Below are 18,510 nucleotides of genomic sequence, written 5' to 3'. Positions count from 1 at the left end.
CTCACAACCTGGTCCAGCTGTGGGCACCGGTTACTTTGTTCTCTCCTTTTTTGCCCCTCCCTCTCCTGATCGTGCCATGATGATTAGGGAACTAGGGCACCTTTCCCCATTTTTGAGTATGTCAAAAACATCTGGCTCTACTTTTTTCCAAAGAGGAGTAAAGAAGACGACCAAGTGGTGTCCAAGTCTCATCTTTGCACCAAAGACAACCAAGTCATTCAAGCATCACCTGGACCAGAGGGCCACGGAAGCATCTCAGAAGCATCCCCAGGTAACAATCAACCATATGTCCTTTGTCTTGACTATCAGTCCAAAGTGGTCGCAACTAGGTTTTTTTTCCTCTTACCTTCCAAATCTCATGAAACCAAGCCAAGGGATATCTTCTTGTTGTCAAGAATTGTGAGGTCGCAAAGAGCCAGCAATTGAACAACAACATGGATTCTTGGCAACAAGAAGATACCCCTTGGCTTGGTTTCATGAGATTTGGAAGATACAGGAAAATAACCTTGGTTGCTCCATCACTGGAGGCTTTTAAGAAGAGACCGGACAGCCACTTGTCTGGAATGGTATAGGGTCTCCTGCTGGAGCAGGGGGGTGAACTAGAGGACCTCCAAGGCCCCTTCCAATGCTGTTATTCTGAATGAGTAACACAGCAGTAGACCACAAAGGAAGTTCACCTTACATGCATTTAGTCCTTTGAGGACTTGGGGATTGCCCCATCGATGTAATCTCTGAAAGAACATTTTAGATTGCTCCAAAGCTTCCAGAAGCTTCTCATTCCATTCGTGTTAATGCTGGGGGAAGTTGCACCCCAGGCCAAGAGAACACAGGATCTTCTCATACGCTCTTTCAGAAGTGGTGTCTGTGAACAGGGCTGTTTATAATGTGTGAAATGTTTCTTTTGGCTAATAGAGAACATATGCCCCCCCCGCCGCCCCACCCCCCCAAAAAAACCCTGATCAAGGAAAACTGGCCCAGCAGACGAGGTCTTCTTTAAAAAAAAAAATTAAGAAGAGGAAACAGCAAACAAGCTGGAAAGATAACATTTCAAAGGAGCGCTTAAATGAATAACAGATTCAGTTACTGCACAGGACTTGAGTTTTTTGTTTTTTTGTCTAGTGAAGTTATTTTCAAGAAAAACAAAGCTGCCATTTTTGGCCTTCTTTTTTTATATTGTTATTTAGAAACCCACAGAGCCAAAAAACAAAACAAAGTAGCCACCCCATCAACAGAAAGTCGTTAGATTAGCTGGAATACTGATGTACAAGTCAACTATCTCTATGGGAAGACTGTTGTGTAATAGTTACTCTGAAACCATTTCCCTCTATTTTTGCTGGGTTGGATGATGGCCCATCAAGTCGATGTCAACTCTTAGCAGCCACATAGATAGTTTTTCTTCGGAAGACTCTCTCCCTAACTGGGTCTTCTAAATCCATCCATCTTTGTGCTGGTCCTTCTCTTTCCACCATTCCTAGGATTACGAACCCCCTCCATTGTTTGCATGGCTTGTCTGTACAAAGATTGATGGGTCCATCGATTTATATCAAGTTGGTGTCAACTCTTAGCAGCCATGGTCTTTTGGGTCTTCCGGGGGTGTCCCCATTCTGGTGTGGTAGCACAGTGGTTAGACTGCAGTAGTGCAGGCTAACCCTGCTAACTGTCAGCAGTTCGATCCTGACGGGCTCGAGGTTGACTCAACTTTCCATCCTTTTGAGGTCAGTAAAATGGGGACCCTGATCGTTGCAGGCAAGATGCTGACTCTGTAAACTGCTTAGAAAAGGCTGCAAAGCATTGTGAAGCAGAATATAAGTCTTAAGTGCTACTGCCATTGGTAGTGTTATCTTTACTCTTAAATCCATCCATCTTGCTTCTCGCCATTCTTCCTTCTCTTTCCTTCTACCATTCCCAGGGTTATGAGCTTCTCTATTGATTGTACAGCTTGTCTCTACAAAGATTGATGGATTGATTGATGAACTGATTGGTGTCAATTCTTAAGGGCCACGTAGATTTTTTTCCCTCTGGAGAGTCTGCCCTTAACCTGATCCATCTTTTGGGAAAGAATTGGAGAAGACTCATCCAACGGGAAAAAGTAATAGTAGCTGCAGCAAGGAAGACTGGCTTACTACAGGAGAGTGACTCATTCAAACCTTGTCCTCTTTCCCAAAGAATGAAAATATTATTTCACTGTTTAAATAATTTGGAGGAGGGAGAGAAGTCAAAACCAATGTTTAATCCACATTCGCAAGGAAAACAAACAGCAGAGAGAAAGGAGAGGAGAGAGAGAGAGGGATGGTGGGAAGAGTTCATAAGGCCATGTTTGAATGAACTGGATCATAGGATGGAAGGAAGGACATTTCAGTAGGGCTGGTAAAAAGAGAAAAATCCGTGCACCTGGCTGAGAATGAGAGACGTCTCCCATGCTCTTCCAAGATGCTCAGAAGCAATTTACCTGACCTCATTTTAGCCTGGTGTGTTTCACTAACCCGGCTGATGTGTCCCGTTTAAGTCCATGTATCAATAGAAAATAATATTTGTAGCTCCAGTTTGAGCCGTGGGATCCTTGGTGCTCTCTGAGCTTGGTTGTTTCCTTGCAGACGTTTCATGACCCAACTAGGTAGCATCATCAGTGCTGGAATGGAGTGGGGTTTGTGGAGTGGAGGAGAAGGGGAGGAAGAGAAGAGAAGGAGGAAGATAACATGGGGTCCTGGCGCTTTCTGAGTTTGGTTGCTTTCTTGCAGATGTTTCATGACCCAACTAGTTAACACTTCCAGCAACACTTCCAGCGCTAGAAGTCTGAAGCCCCAAGGGCACCAAAAAGTGAGCCAATCTGTTGAATGGACCCCAAAGCTGAGTTGCTTTGGTCAACTGGTCATTCAGCTGACCATGGGGGAAAGCAAGACAATTAGCCCTCCAAGCCCACCAAGAGAGTGTGATTTAGTTCACCCCATGCTCTTCCTTCGGTTCCTCTTCTTCTCTTCCAGACCACAGGGTTTCCGTAAACTGTGATTAAGCCAGCCAAGTAAACGAATCGGGGCTGACAGTGGCTCAGTCTGAAGTCCACTAGGGTCGTTTTCAATCAACACAAGCACCTTTGCATTATTACAAAAGCCATACAGGCGGTTGCCTTTCTGATCCCAGGTTCATCAGGACGGATTTCTTCTGGAAGCCGTCTCCTCCTTGCTCCATTCTGAACTGACTTTGTTTAAGAGAACAGGGCACCCTCCAGCTCAAAAACATATTTCCCCCCTCCCAACCCTCTTTTTAACGAAAGCTGAACGTTCAAGGAAGAGGACTGGAATATCTGTGGAGGAGAAAAGAAAAAAACTTCTCTAGTTGTCTCCCGTGGCTGGAATAGAGCAGCCCCAGTAAAATTGCCAGAATGAATGTATGGGTGCCAGAGCTTCATCCGCCCTCAGCAAGATCCCCCGGAACAATTAAACGAATAATTAAGAACCCCTTTCTCCTGGTTCAGTCTCTGATCGATCCCACCCATAAGTCCCTGCATTAATGGGGGTGCAGATGTGCAAATGTTAATAATTAAAAAGACGGAAGAGGGGCAAGGGAGAGAGAGAGAGAGAAAGGGAACGTTATAGGGGAATATGCAGATAGAAGTAAATCAGGGGTAATTCACCTGTCTTCGGCTCCCAAGATGGTTCCTAAGAGCTGGGGTGTTTGGAAAGGGCAGGTCCCCTTGGGAGTAATAAATGATACCAGGTCTGCATTTAAAAAGGAACAGCAAATAAGTGGGATTTAATTTGGCATGGATTCATTCCAGACCTCAGGATAACCTTAGCTGCTTGTAGTCTCCTTACCCACCCCCAAAAAGAGAGAATTGCTCAATATGTATACGTATGGTAAGTGGATTTCTCTCTCTTCCTCTCTCCCTCCCTCTCTCTCTCCCTCCCCCTCTCTCTTCCACCCACCCACCCACACCCAGAAAGATAGATAGATAGATGGGTGGGTGGGTGGGTGGATGGATGGGTGCGGGAGGGAGGGAGGGAGAGAGAGAACTGTGATCATGGTTGCTTTGTTGCAGACCAAGATACCATCAGTGGTAACATCATCAGTGCCAGTAAAGGGGTCAGATTTGCTCTTGTGGGACTTTGTCACTAGCACAAACCTTCTAACACTGATAACGTTACCTAGTTGGGTAAGGAAATGTCTGCAAGAAAACAACCAAGTGGAGAGAGCACACAGGACTCCACTGAAAGAATATCTAGCTCTCCCCCCCGCCCCCCCATGCCAGTTCCAATGTCTATTTTGTGTTTTCCAAACCCTGTCATTCTTATCGTTTTGCCGCTTCACACCATAATCTCAATCCGTAGCCTCTTTTTTTCTCCCCACTGTTTTTCTTTCATCCACGGTTGTTTCAGCAGTCAGTTCATCTCGGTGAATGATTCCCAGCCGGTTATTTCTGCTGCTGCCACCTGCTGAATTTTGGTGGTTTGGTTTTTTGTTTTTATTTTTAAAGTCACTAGGAAATTGAAATAATCTTCTTCTTCTTCTTCTTCTTCTTCTTCTTCTTCTTCTTCTTCTTCTTCTTCTTCTTCTTCTTCTTCCTCTTCCTCTTCCTCTTCCTCTTCTTCTTCTTCTTCTTCTTCTTCTTCTTCTTCTTCTTCTTCTTCTTCTCCTTCTTCTTCTTCTTCTTCTTCTTCTTCTTCCTCCTCCTCCTCCTCCTCCTCTTCCTCTTCCTCCTCTTCCTCTTCCTCCTCCTCTTCTTCTTTCTCCTTCTCCTTTTCTCCTCTCCATAAAATAATATTGTTTATTGTGAGAAAGTGTAAGATAGCATCTCTCTCTCTTTCTCTTTCTGGGTTTCCTTTTTCATCCATGAAGAACATGGTCATGTCTCACCCAATTTCGTATTTTCTTTCCGATTTAGGTCTCTCCGAGAGTAGAAATGTCCAAGCTGACAAGATCAGTTGGCCAACCCTCCGCTTTTGTAAGATTGTCCTTTATCCTCCAATTAAAAATCAGGGAGAACTTTGACCTTGTCTTAGAACAGTCCTGAAATAATTGAAGGGTTTACCCCCACCGCCCCGTCCCCCTCTTTCAGACCAATGTAATTGATTCTTCTACTATTCTAATACACACAAACAATTCTTAACTTTGGACCAGCTTAAGACAACAGCAAGGGAAGTGGAAGGCTGGTAATTATTCTCACCTGCCAATCAAGCCCAACGGGTGACGTTTTTCTTCATTAATCTGTGTTTTTCTAATGTTAAGCCGTGTACTAAATAGCCCAAACAGTTCACATCTGCCTTTCATAGATGAACTGTATTTCATATTCAAGGTGATTTTATTTTTATTTTCGTAGAGTTTTTTTCCCTCCCTTTCCCGGGGTGATTATATTTCAGAGAGGAATATTCCAAGAAGGAAGATGAACCTGTATAATTTCTTCCAAAACTCAGTTAAAACTTGTTTGGGGCATAAGTCTGGATGCTATTTGCCCAGAAAAACAGCTGCTTGTAAACTGAAAATTAAGGCTGTCATGTGATAGAGTTGGCTCCCTTTGGAATCCAGGCAATAAGTTAATGAATTTGTTAATTTCTTGGAGTAGAACCTGAAGATCAACGAAGCTGTGAGCAGAAGGTTGCAGCGTGAATTCAAGGCATTAACCAGGCATCATTTTAGTTATACAAATAAACCTTGACTGTCCATTTAGTGGCACTTCAAAGTGAAGACGGCACTGGGGGAAAAAGCAACTTATGGCCGTTTTTCATACTTACGACCCATGCATCCCCTTGGTCATGTCAACATTCAGCCCCTTGGCAGTGGACTCATACTTATGTCCCTGGTGTGTGTGTGTGTGTGTGTGTGTGTGTGTGAGACAAGATCCCCTTTTTGCGACCTTCTGACAAGCTGGATTCACCTAACAACTGTGTTACCAATGTTAACAAACCACAGTGGCAGCAAAGGTGGTTAAAAATGGGACAGGACTCACTGAGCAAACATCTTACTTAGCGACCTAAATTTGAGGCTCAGTTATGGCCATCAATTGAGCACTCCCTGTAGCCATGTCCCACAAGAATATCTTTCTAATTGTCTCAAGTTTATTTCAATGGTCTGCATGTCTTACTATATCAATTCAGTCATAATTCATTTACAACTCATTCCTCCCTTTCAGCCCAAACACAAGTGGGCATTCTAACTATAAGGCAAAATAACCAAACTCAGAGAGCACCAAGGACCTCACAGATCAACCCTGAGCTACAAATATTCTGTTCCATTGGTCCAACCTATACGGCATCCTCTAAACCCCTGGGTGAAATCTCTAGACCCACCCAGCTTCCGGATCTCAGGATGAGTCTTATTCAGCTACCTGTTTATTGCAATTCCATAAAGCAAATATCTTTTGGACCGGTTGTATATCTAGACCAGCTTTCTGTAGGCCAAAGTAGGAAGCTCAAAAGTAGACACTTCTCCTGATAGACCAGTGGAGGTTTGGTTGTTGTGGGAAGGGGCATTGGTCTACACCTCGAGACCGTCTCATAACGAAGTTATGGGATCTCACCTACAAAGTTTTTACCAATCATTGGGGTAGGGGTGGGAGGGACAAGATATTGTCCACGCTTTCCAGGCCACCGTGGTCTTAATTCTTGTCCCATCCACTATCTTTATTGCTTCAGCTTAGACAATGGAGGTGCTACTTCAGGAATCTGGACTAGGTGGCTCCACAGCAGACCTGCCCAGCCTCTCACCCACAAATATAAAGGCAGGATGAACTCCATAGTGCTTTAGAAGTGTGAAAATGCGAAGAAGGATCGTCTTCTGAGGGATGGACAAGAAGAGTTGGTGCTCACAGACAAGGTGAGACTAATTAATAGGTATTAGAGATGTAGTATGCGGTGGCACAGGGGCTCAGATGTGAAGACGCTTGTCGGCTGGAAAGCAGGCAGCGCAGGTTCGTGACCCAAGCTCCACATGACGGGGCAAGCTCCTGCCCTCGCCCCAGCTCCTGCCATCCTAGCAGTTCAAAAGCATGCCAGTGCAGGTAGATAAATAGGTACCACTCTGTTGGGAAGGTTACAGGGTCCTTTGATGTCATGCTGGCCACATGACCATGGAAATGTCTTAGGATAGCACTGGCTCAATGGCCTTGAAAGAGATGATCAAGGTAAAAGTTTCCCTCGCACATCTGTGCTAGGTGTTTTTTGGCTCTGGGGGGCGCTGCTCATCTCTATTACAAAGCCAAAGAGCCAGCGCTGACCAAAAGACGTCTCCGTGGTCATGTGGCCAGCATGACTGAATGCCTTCGAAGGCTCACGGAACGCCGTTCCCTTCCCACCAAAGGGGTCCCTATTTTTCTACTTGCATCTTTTTTATACTTTCGAACTGGTAGGTTGGCAGAAGCTATTGGGACAAGGAATGGGAGCTCACTCCGTCACGCAGCGGTAGGGGTTCGAACTGCCAACCTTTCTGATTGACAAGCTCAGCGTCTTAGCCCCTGAGCCGCCGCGATGATTACCCCACCCCCCTTATATCTGGCAATGGCTTGCGGAATGAAATCCTCAGGGGGTCCTTCACACACCGTATAATTCCTTACGTGGAGTAGTACATGTTCATGTACAGAAAGGCAGCATCCAATATTTATAAAATCATGTGAAACACACCTCAAAGTAACCTAGTTCCAAAATACCGTACCGCATTTCTGGCGATGAATGTAAGGGCCTATGCAACCTGGGCTTCCAAATGCCCAAATCCATGATAAATGCAGTTTTTTCCACCTGGCAAAAATCTGGGCGTTTTCTCTTCCTTGCTTATCTTTTTCGGCGTTCATTTCAAACGGTAATGCTCCTTCGTGGCAGTCTGGCCAGGCTGCTCTTCCCTTCTCTCCGTTATCTGAAGCAGATGGAAAGGGACAGTCTAAAGGCATTAGTTCACCTTCCTGTCTAGTTGGTGTCTTCCAGGCAAGAAAGAGGCAGAGTTTCAGTTCTCAGGTGCCTTTGCTGCGGCTGCAGAAAACAAGAAGGAGGTCAAAATCTCTTAAGTGTCCAGGTGATTAAAAACGAGCCCCAAGTCTCCTTGAGTTTAGAATGAAGAACATAATAAGACTGAAAGAGACCCCAAAGGTCTTCTAGTCCAACCCCCTGCCTCAGCAGGAGACCTTATATTGTACCAGCCTGGTAAATTGGTTGTCCAGTCTCTTCTTGAAAACCTCTAGTGATGGAGCAACCACAACTTCTGGAGGAAAGCCGTCCTACTGATTAATAGTTCTGATCATTAGTTTTAGCTTGGATCTTTCTTTAATGGTCTTCCACCCATTTCATATTCACTGTCTTCCTTCACCTACACCCAAACCTTAGCAAGAACCAGTAGACAACCCAACCAGCCTGACATAATTGTCCACCTTTAAGCGCTCGATTTTGGAGTGGAGTCACACGATCAAAACCATAATGTGATGGGTTGTATGCTGGCCTATGATGCAATGAAAGAAATTTTATAGGGTTTGTTTCCCCAACATAGAAGAATTTGAAGAGGAGAAGATAGATAATGAGTAGAAAAGGAGAAGGAGAAAGAGAAGAAAGAAGGAGCATTGCATCTGGCCATTCAATGTGTGTAAAGAGGAGGAAGAGGAGGTGGAAGAAGAGGAGGAAGAAGAAGGAAAAAGGAAAAAGGAAAGAGAAGGGGAAGAAGAAGAAGAAGAAGAGGAAGAAGAAGAAGAAGAAGAAGAAGAAGAAGAAGAAGAAGAAGAAGAAGAAGAAGAAGAAGAAGAAGAAGAAGAAGAAGAAGAAGAAGAAGAAGAAGAAGAAGAAGAAGAAGAAGAAGAAGAAGAAGAAGAAGAAGAAGAAGAAGAAGAAGAATTATTATTATTATTATTATTCTGGTCTTCCTTACAGCAACTACAAGCAAAGGTGATGTTTCTCCGCCCTCTTTAAAGTTACCTTAAATAGTTAGGAGGGAAAGGACCAGGTGAGGAGAGTCAGACATTAGGGGAGGACCAAGACTTGCAGTGAGAAAACTCCCTGTAAATTGCTCCAGGTAGCTGGAAATTTGTGGGATAATCACGTTATTTTTGGAGCCACTTAAACCAGCTGAACAGGTGCCTTGATCTTTAGGATGCCTTGTAACTTTTCAGGGCTTTGATCCTTATCTGGCAGGGCTGGAGCTGATAATCACTGCCTACTCAAAAGTAAATCTCAGTTAAGCTCCGAAGGAAGTTGCCTGGTTCGATTCCTTCCTCCATGGCCATTCTTATTTATTTATTACATTTATACGTCACGAAACTCACTGTCAAACATAAACAATATAAAGAGTTAGAAGGTTAAGGAAATATTCCAAAAATGTTGGGCATTGAAAATTAAAACGTTAAGATTAACAACAACAACAACAACAACAACAACAACAATAATAAACAAAAGGGAGCAATGCAAAAATGGGGAGATGGTGGGACCTTTATATAATCTACTTTTTAGTGCTTTGTGATCAATGTTCTTCTTCCCTCTCGGCTCAGTTATTACTCTGGGATCAGGTCTGTAGCTGTACAGCTGGAGACTTTAAAATGACTTTTCCCCCTCTCTGGATTTTGACAATTTCAGCAGAGGGGCTTTACATCAGAGAAAGTAGTTCAAGATTTAATTATTCTACGATATAAGAAGACTTCCACAAAACTTGAACCCTAACATTAGAAATTAGGCTTGGCTGGAGAGAAGAAATTGTGGCTAGAGGGAATATACATTAAAATATTTTTTCCAATGGACTAATTTGAGAATTTCTTTTACAAAAAAAGACTTTGTTGGAGTTGGACAGTTTCAAAATCTAAGCGCTTAATGGCAGCAAGCAACAAGAAAAATGTCTTATTTTGTCAAGAGATTCTCATGACTGAAATATTTAGAAATTATGCTCTCCAAAAGCTTGAAGAAGCGGGAGAAAAAGAAGGGCATTGATGCTTTTGGATATTGATGTTGCAAAAGACAAGGATATTATGGAGAACCAAACAAACTCAAGGGATGATGAAACCATTCCACGAAGTTCAGATTCATCCTTCTTCGGACGTATTATGCGAACTTCCCTCAACTTTCTAGAGAAGCCGCCTTTGATGCTGAGAAGGTGGAAGCAGTAAAAGGGAAGGAGTCAGTTATAGTGGCAGTTTAGATTCACCTTTGGAAGACTGAAAGGATCCGGTTAGGGACAGGTCATCCCAGAGAAAAATCTATCCCTCTGTCCACTTAAGAGTCGGCACCAATTTGATGGCACATAACCAACTAACAACTGTTGGCCAACGGCTTGAGAGAGAGAGAGAGAAGTCGGTGAACGAGAAGCTAAAAAGCTTCCACAAATTAAGAGGCTGAACCAGATCCCCTCCTGTTGGGAATCCTCAATTCTGGCACAGAAAAAAATATATATGTCGATTTTAGATTGGAACATCTGAGCAAGGAGAAAAAGGGATCTTGGCGCCCAGGGCGCACGGCTCTCCAAAAAGACAGGGAGACGCGCATTCTAAAGGCAGCGATAAACCCGCACCGCAATTCACAGCAAGCCCAGGGGAGGCTGCGAAACTCAGCTAGCCTACATTGGCTGTTCTCTCTCCCCTTTTCTCCCTTCAGCAGCTCCCAGTTGGGAGAGTTTGTGGCGAACCTGGTTAGCGGAATTGATTCTCCAGCGATAAGAAGACTGGAGACTGGAGATTGCGCGCAAAGAAAAGGGACCGTCTTCGCGTTTCTGGAAGGAGGTGGGGAGTCCGCCTGATCTAGTCCCAAATTGACGTGGAACCCACCCACCCCAGAAACCCTGGCCATGGGAAAACGTGGGGCAAAAACGCCGCGCATAAGGAAGTAGAAATGGCACCCTGAAACCGTTAGCAGGCAGGCATAAAATTTGACCCTGACTTGCAGGAGTTTACCTGCCTTTCAAGAAAATATGTGAAAGCCTCTCAACAGGTGGGAAAAAAGGTTTAGGGTGCAAAACATCTGTAGGAGTTTTACTCCTGGATTGGTCTGGGCGAACTAACCAAGATCCCTGGATCCAGTTCTGTGTGTCTTCATTCCAAAGAGTAGGAAATGAAGGTCATCTATGATCAGTTGCCACCATCTCTGATCCCTTCTCTCTGCAGAACAAGGCAAGAGTGGTTGCAGAGTTTCAAATCCCAAAGGTTATTATTTGCCACCCCGTAGCTCACTTTCTCCTCTGTCCTCTCTCTTTCTCTCCCTCCACGCCTTTCTTTCCTCCCCCTCCTTTTCTCTTTCTCTTTCTCTCTCTCCCAGTCTCTCTCTCTTTCTTTCTCCCTCTCTCTTCCCCAGCCTTTCTCCCTTTCTCTTTGTTCTTTCTCGTTCTCTCTCTTTCTCTGCCTTATTCTCTCTCCCCTCTCCCTCCCCCCTGCTCCAATCAGGTGAATATCCACCCCAAAACCAACCGTGTGCCGTCTGGCAGTCTGCCATTCCTTCCTTCTGAAGAACACCTTTGGGGTTGATATGGGCTCCAGAGATATCCTGGAGGACGAAGTGGGTGCCAGAGGCACATAGTTTCGCAGCTGGGCCTGTTTTCCCTTGCTTTAATGTGTTTGTTTGTTTTTCATATTTCTATCTTACCACAATCTTTTCTTTTTCTTTTTTTAATTTCAAAAAAAAAATTGTCAGGCCAGGGTATGGAGCTCTGAAATGGAAATAAATTTCCTTTTTGTTTCAATTTTTGGCATTTTTTTTTTTAGTGCCCGCTCAACAATTCTGCAAGAATTGGTGTCGAAGGGAGCTTTTTGTGAGTTGAAAGGTGGGGCGGAATAGAGGGCATGTTGATAGATAGGGAGAGAAGGAAAGGATCCCTGGGTTTACCCTGAGAAACCGAAAGTGAGAGAATATTTGGGAGCCGTTTCAGTTGTGCTTTGTGCTCTCCGAGCTTGGTGGTTTTCTTGCAGAGAAAAAGTTTTCTTGCATTACCCAACTAGGTAACATCATCAGTGATCTTCCTTCCTTCCTTCCTTCCTTCCTTCCTTCCTTCCTTCCTTCCTTCCTTCCTTCCTTCCTTCCTTCCTTCCTTCCTTCCTTCCCTCCCTCCCTCCCTCCCTCCCTCCCTCCCTTTTCTTTACTGGGAAACAGAATTGCTCCGACTTCTCCGACTCTCCCTTCCTGGAGAGAGGACAGCTCCTCCAGGGCCTTTTTGCCCCAACTCCTGGCGTAACAGCTGCTATGTTGGGCTCCGAAAAGTCCCCAGCTCGTTTCTGCTACCTAGCCTGACAGCGGCTGACTTTTGTCCCCGGAGGTCAGCCCTACAAGTCCCATCGTCCTAAACCATCACGCGATCCCTGCCTCCCAGTAGCCCTGTACAAATTGAGCCAAGATCAAGTAGTTAAGACACCTCACATAATGGGTTTTTCTTTCTTTCTTTCTTTCTTTCTTTCTTTCTTTCTTTCTTTCTTTCTTTCTTTCTTTCTTTCTTTCTTTCTTTCTTTCTTTCTTTCTTTCTTTTCTTTCTTTCTCTTTTTCTTTCTTTCTTTCCCCCCCTCTTTCTTTCTTTCTTTCTTTTAGAAAATAGTTCCTAGAAGAAGAATCCCCAAGTGTCAGCCAGCCCGTTGTCTGAATATTTAAGGAGGGAAACAAACCAGGAAAGGGTGACAGAATTAGGCACTGGCAATCCAGGCGCCCTTCTTTCTTTCATGCCTGACCCCCTTTCTTCCAAGGCAACAGATTCTCTAATTTAGACCCAAAATGACCCCCCCCACCTCACCTATGCTAGGGAAGGGGAACCACGGAAGTGCCTACCTAGGAAATGCCGGGGCGCCATCCTAAACCTGCCTCTCTAACTTTTGACAATTAAAGAAGTTGGTGGGTTCTTTTTAAGTTATATATGGATTTTTTTTTTTACAACTATTTACTGTTGGTGTCCTTTGACAAATGAATATTAAATATGTTGCTGGTGCAATTAAGTCACTTCATGGACTTTGGATCCAGTTTATTGAATGCACCTTGTGAGTTTCAATCTCTCTCTCTCTTTCTCACACACACACACCAAAAAGGAGCCATCTGAAGCAAAATAGAAAAACGGCCAAGCAAGCGACTCTCTAGAAATATAGCTTAGCACCTTATCCTGGCATTTATTTATTATTTATTTTACTTATTTATAAAGCTAAATAAATAACATAAATGCGGCTGCCAAATTTACGGCCCCACCTCCCTTCTCCCCAGGTACCAGGGTGCCAACTTGGGGGAAAAATGACAGCTGATCGCAAATATACTTAACGAAGGAAAGGAAATTTATTCTCTCTCCCCCCCAGCACGTGGCAAAGTCGCCCTGTGGGTTTAAGCTTGTCGATTGAAGGGTTCGGGTTCGGGTTAGGCTGGCCGCTTTCGTTTCCGTCTTCACGGGCTAGGCTTGGTCTAACCCTGGTTTGTTTGCAAAGTTGGTCTGCTCACGTCGCCTACCTCGAACTGAGCCGCGAAGCTTCCGGCGCTGATTTGATGCTTTACCTTTCAACGCATCGTCTGAATGGTGCCCACCGCCACGACGGGGGAGGGGGTGGGGGGCAAAGGGGTGTGTGATCAAGTTGAAAATCTCTCCGCTCTTTGGGACCCCGAGGTTTTGTTTTGGGTTTTGTTCCCGGATATCCAAAGAGGCTTCTAACCCGTAAGACACCCAGAGTGGATCCGTTTGGGTCTAAACTTGGGTGCCGTAAAATCCCAGTTCCCTGCGTCCAATGAAGAGGATCGCGTCGGCTGTGATCCGAGCCAGCGACCGGAGAGAGAATCCCTCCTGGTGCTTCTTCTGTTCCATCATAACCAGGTTTGCCCGCTCAGCATCGCCCAGATTAAGCGTGCGTTGGAAGAAAGCCGCGGGTTTATTTTTATCTCGGCTTCGCTGACTCAGGCACAAGCGCTGCACTCCTCCAGACGGCCCCAGCTCGCCCGGCATTCCTGCTTTCTGCCGTTTCTTCACCGCCTTGGTTTTCCTAAGCCCTGGGAAACAACCAGCCGAGGAAGGCAGAGATGGGTGATCCGAGGGTTCGCTTTCATCTGAAGGGGTCCGGAGCCGCCGCGCTTGTTGCCTTCGTGTTTCCCCTCCCTTTACCTCGGTCAAAAAGGGGAAGAATTGGAAGGGTCTCTCCCGTCCCGTCCCCCCAAAACGACTGAGACTCCCCTCTTCCCCCATCGAACGAGATGAAGCCTTCAAGTCGCTTATAAAAGGGATCGGTCGGCCCATCATCCTCGATGGGGCCGCGGAGAAAGAAGGACCGAGAGGGGGCGCGGGGGGGGTTCTGCACCTGGACCACTAGGGGGCAAAAGGAGCGCAAGGCCTGGCCTGGCCTGGCCACTATTAACCCGAGATTCTGGGAGCTAGGTTGCGCACCTCCTGGATTCCTAACCCTGGTTTAAGGGCAGCCGCATCACCCCAGGTTCTGAGCCTGCACGCCACACCCTGGGCCGCCGCACACACCAGTCCACCCCACCTCGGCCTGCCATGTTGTGCCTTCCATTTAGGATGCTGTGGAACTGGACCAACCTGCTTGGCTTAAAAAAAACACAGGGAGGCCTCAACAGACTGAAGGGGTTGAGCATCTACCCCACATTTTACCCCAAGGCAAAAATATATATATTGAGAACACGTCGGTTTTAAAGGGGAAGGGAGGTTGCCTAAACTGCCTGCTTTTTAGACGCAATCCTGTTCGTTTCCCAAATGCCCTAACTTGCCAGCCTTAACCAGCGGAGCCTCCCCTAATTGGTCATCTAATCCCAAGGCACACATAGCCCATCATCCCCGTACCCCTAGGCTACATGGGCCCTGCAAGATGGGTGTGGCAGTTCACAGTAAGACACATCCCAGGCTGTCCATAGGTCTCGGATCCAGTGGCTTATGGGGTTGGAAGAAAGTGAATTCAGTAATCGATGGGGTCCATCTTGGGTTCCGTGTTGGGTTGGGGCCAACCCAACCCAACCTGTTATACCTACAAGCCAAGCTTCAACTTCCAGCTTTCATCCCTGGTTAAACAAGAGACATGGAGGTGCACCCAACATGGTTTTTTTTTAGACTGGCACCTTCTAGCATGAACTGCCACACCCATCTTGCAGGGCCCAGGTAGCCTAGGGGTACAGGGATGATGGGCTATGTGTGCCTAGGGATTAGATGACCAATTAGGGGAGGCTCCGCTCGTTAAGGCTGGCAAGTTAGGGCGTTTGGGAAAGGAGGCCTCTTGCGCAGGATTGCGTCTAAAAAACAGGCAAGTTAGGCAACCTTCCTTCTCTTTAAAACCAACATGTTCTCAAACTATCCTGCGGAATTTAGAGGTATAACACGAGATTAGTTTTTTTGTTTGTTTGTTTAGGTAAATTTAATTGGAGGTGGATGCCCTTTGTTTATCAGGTTTCCACCTCCCCCCCTCCCGTTGGGATACAACAGAGATTTCTAAACAGTCATGTGAAAGCAAGCTTTCTCTCTCTCTCTCTCTCTCTCTCTCTCTCTCTCTCTCTCTCTCTCTCTCTCTCTGGGGCGCAAGCTCTTTCTCTCATCTATCCATCCATCTATCTATCTATCTATCTATCTATCTATCTATCTATCTATCTACCTACCTAGCTAGCTAGATATGTAGATATATATATATATAGAGAGAGATATCATAATAGACTGCATTTATAGTGTAATAGGACACCTTCAGATTTATTAGCTGTTTCCCCGACTTCTTTAAAGATGGTTTAACCTGGTTGATGCAGTCTGAACCATAGTTTACCTGGTTTTTAAATAAACCACATCTGATTAGAGTTGCAAAGCTAAACTCCACCCTCTCATTCTCTCAAATTCTGCTACCCCATACAAGTTTCACTTGACCCAGCCAGCTAACTTTGTTTAAGCAAACTATGGCTTAATGCAAAGCCTTAAAAAGTCCCGTTTCTAAGCAAGCACCTTCCTCTTGAAATTGAGAGAGAGAGAGATCGATCGGGTGTTGTTGTTGTTTTTTAAATTAAGCTAAAGTTAAAGCAAGATGCTTTTAAAAAATATCTCAGAATATTTTGAGACCTTTACTGCATATAATCTCCATTTAGCCTAACTCAGATGGATTTTTGAGTCTGCCTCTGCCTTTCCACAGGCTGGGATTATCCCAGGATCTCAGCTACTATTTGGCTTGGATGAAACGTCTCGCACCTTCGTCATATAGTTTATTCAATTATGGGGGTGAAATATAATCCCAATCTCTGTCAAAACGGTGGATTTAGGATCATTCCTGGATGTGGGGGGGGGGGTGAGAAATCCTTCTGAGGTGCTAGGAATTATTCTGTTATTCTGAATTGGGATAGCAGAGGGAAGAGAGATTGAGCTAAGCAAAAAATAGGGCAGCTCTTCCGTTTTTCCGTGGGTGAACCAGAAGTTATAGCTTGAATGGGAGACCACTAGGAAATCCAGCTTGGATTCGAATGGGAGAATCCAGACCCTATTGCGGGGAGGGGGGGAGGGGGGAGTCCATGGGCACGCAAGCAGGGAGAGGTGGGAGAAAAGGGGGGATCAAAATGCAGGTTAGAGCCAAGCAATGTCCAAACTTCGATTCACCCAGGATGAATGGAGTCAAATCAACCCCCCACCACAGCTACAGTTTCTAGCCTCGCTCGGTGGGACTGCAGGCTAACCGGTGTTCCTGTCTGCTTTCTCTTTCAGTCTTCTCGAAAGTAAGCTACCTTCAAACTCAAGGGCGATTTCATTCCCACCCGCTCTCCTTGGAAAAGAGAGCAAGCCGATTCGCACGTTACAGCTCTACACGGATCTGTAGCTTTGGGCTTCAGGCGCACCGCCCCCAAAGAATGAAAGTTGCTTCCTCCCCGCCATCCCTCAAATGGGAAAATCGGGGGATGCTCCCAGGCCTTCGATTCGGTCTTGATACTGGACAGAAGTTGGTTACCGTTGGGTGAAAGTGGTCGGCCCCAGTGAGGAACGAAGACAAGGTAAGTGGCGCCTGGGATTAATTTTTGTTTCCCCTCTATAGATGGTTTTTCCTGAGTTATTTTTTTTGGTGGGGGGAGGGGGTGTTACATCTCTTGCCCTGAAATAATCCCCGTCCTTCAAACTGCGCGCACTTTGGTTTCTTTCACACGACTTCTTTAAACCAGGTCACTTCGTTTGTCCCTCAGCGTTAATCGTGGCTAAATTTCTGGTTAGGACAAAAAGGCTGCTTGGTAGGTTTGGTAGGTTAGCCAGGAATCCAGGCCAGTGGCATTTCGTGGGGGCGCAACTACTGGGTTCAGGAAGGTATTCCGTTCAACGCGGGTTGAAATAGAAAAGAGATCCCGGGGAAGTCTGTTTCATTCAAACCGGAGCGCCTCTTGTCCGAACCTACCCTCTCCACGCAATCTCCTTTCCCCAGCGATTCGTTTTGTTTTATTCTATTTATGCCCATCCCTTTCAAGAATGGGGGGTCCTTTCCAGAGTCGCCCCTTAGCGACTCCGGACGGGAAGCAGATTTCCAGAATGGGGAAATGGAACCTAACCTGGTTTAGCCATCCACGGGGGTTGAGCTCCTTTATTAAACTAGATCAGAGGTGGGCAATTAATTTCCCCCAAGAGGCGAGAAACTGGGACTCTGGCGGAGAGCCAAGCCAAGAGGACTGTGAAATATGTTTCATATTCACGCATCTACATTGTTTTTTTGTTTGTTTGTTTTTAAAGTCATTTTCCAAATAAAACCAAAATAAAAATCCATGCGAGCGAGGCAAGACAGCCAAAAGGTTGGATGTGGCCCAGGGGTCGTAAAATATCTGGACTAGATAAACCGGCAACAAGGCCTAATGGCAATTTTTCTGGACTCCAGCGCAAATGATTGGTTCAGTTCCTAGGCACTTTTCGGTTTTTCCGAATTATTCAATTCTTGGTCAGGAATTCTCTTCTGGTGGTAAGAGCGAGGGATAAGCTGGAGAAAGAAAACTCTGTTTCGGGGGAAACTGAATTTGGTTAGATAAAGAGAGACTTTGGATTTTACTTTCGGCTGAACCACTTTTTCCCCCCAATCCACTCAGCTTTCAGGGTCTTGAAATGTTGGTTTTTAATTCCGAGCTCCAAATTTAAAGCACTTTATTATAAGCTGCGGCTGATTTTCTTCCCTCGCAGACTGCAGAAATCGCATTTTTACTGGCTGAGGGGAAAAAAACACTCAGATAGAGATCTCTAAACTGGGAAAGAAAGAAAGAGGAATATCAAAGGAAAGTTATCCAAGCTTGGCAGATTTCTGGATGCCCTGCAATGCAAGTTGGGAGAGACAAGGAGATTCGGGGTGGGGAAAAGTATCCAAGGAGAGGGCCCCCTGCACGTTTATATGGTCTGCTTTGATAGGCAAATAATGTCTATAACTGAGATATTTTTCCTTCCTCTGGCATTTTGCACTCTGCATTTTGGGAAAACGAAAACGTCTACCTCTCTGTTCCAAAACATAATTAAAAATGTAAGGAACCAAGCTTAAGGAACCATAACAACGGGGGTTTGATTTTATTCCATCTTTTATAAGTTATTTTATAAGGGTTTTTTTTCCCCCCCTATCCCGTCATTTTTATTTTGTAAGTAACTAAAGGCCAGGAAACACAAACAGTGCCCTTTCCGCATCCTATTTCC

The sequence above is a fragment of the Pseudonaja textilis genome, chromosome 17 (genome assembly GCF_049901715.1).
Source record: "Pseudonaja textilis isolate UNSWEBS1 chromosome 17, rPseTex1.2, whole genome shotgun sequence".
Classification (NCBI taxonomy): Eukaryota; Metazoa; Chordata; class Lepidosauria; order Squamata; family Elapidae; genus Pseudonaja; species Pseudonaja textilis.
The sequence above is the reverse complement of the archived record's forward strand: the minus strand, read 5'-3'. Positions refer to the sequence as shown.